Source organism: Elephantulus edwardii, unplaced genomic scaffold, assembly GCF_000299155.1.
Source record: "Elephantulus edwardii isolate Elephantulus edwardi_28Jun2011 unplaced genomic scaffold, EleEdw1.0 scaffold00189, whole genome shotgun sequence".
NCBI lineage: Eukaryota > Metazoa > Chordata > Mammalia > Macroscelidea > Macroscelididae > Elephantulus > Elephantulus edwardii.
In genome coordinates, this window is record NW_006399939.1 from 6,126,040 (window position 1) to 6,127,227 (window position 1,188).

At 42.5% G+C, this 1,188-nt stretch overlaps 1 pseudogene; it reads left to right on the forward strand.

Moving 5' to 3' along the window:
* The first annotated feature begins 290 nt into the window (after positions 1-290).
* On the forward strand, positions 291-876 carry LOC102873852 (annotated as a pseudogene).
* Positions 877-1,188: the final 312 nt, after the last annotated feature.

Consider the following 1,188-nt stretch of genomic DNA (forward strand, 5'->3'; position numbering starts at 1 on the left):
TGCACAAAGTCCATTGTTAGTAATAGCCATGTTATGTGAAGGAAAAGGAAGTGTACAAGGGGACTGTCAGCGCAATGTCATTAAAGAAAGGGGCACCGAGTAGTATATAAAGATGAATGGAAATAAGAAAGAGAAAATGGGAAAAGGGTGATTGCCTTAGGGGTACTGAAATTAATTTTATAGAACAAAATGTGTACGAATGGTTGAATGGAAAATCAACTTGCTTCATAAACCTTCACTTAAAACTAAGTTTTTTTAAAAAGTGTGCATGTAGACCCAGTGCCTCAAACATGATGACCTCCTGGTGCTTTTGCTGGGGCGTGAGCCTAGCCAGAGGCGGGCTGCTCTGGCCCCTCACTCACTGCCCCCGCCAGACTCTGCACAAGCAGGTAGATGGCGCCAAGTTCCAGAGCATCTACTGCCTTGGACAAGCTTTTCCCTGAATCCAAGGGCACAGAGACCTTTTGGAGGGTCCTGAATGACACAAAGCAAGTCGACAATGACACTCCTATATATCTCTTGACAGTATCTTACTGTCAAAGCAGTGGGCCTGGAAGGCAGAATGGTGAATTAATTCCAAGGCTGAAGTCAGATTCCATCTGGCAACTGCTGACTGCATAGCCGAGCCCGTGTGGCAGACGGTCAAGTGAGTTGATACTCCCATTTGATTCTAGCCACTATCAGTTCTAGAATCTTGTCCATTGCCTACAGAAAATTTGAGACATCATCACTGAGGCCAGCCAGGCCCCAAAAGAACCATCTAAAGAAGATGCTGTACTTTCAAAGATCAGCATAAAAAATATGAATCAGGAAAGACTAAAGCAAAACAGAATCAATTCTGTCATCAAAACTTGCCCAAAGGTAGAAATGGACTGACATGTCCCCCTGCAGCCTGCAAAGACCATTCTGCGGGTGGCCTCTTGCTTCGTTTTTTGTTAATACTTGTCTGGAACCTCCATGAGAATGTTCATTTGGAAGGGTGGTTTGCAGGCTCTGGTTATAAAGGTCTTTATGGGTACTTTTCCATCATACTGTCAAACTTAAATTATCCATTTAATGTATTAGGTGCAGTAAAATATTGAACTGAAAAAAAGTGCACATGTCAAAGAAAATCAACCCTCTGCTTCCATGTTGGATGTTATTTTTATCCTTGCTGTTGTTTTTCCAAATCTCATTTGTTCTGAATTC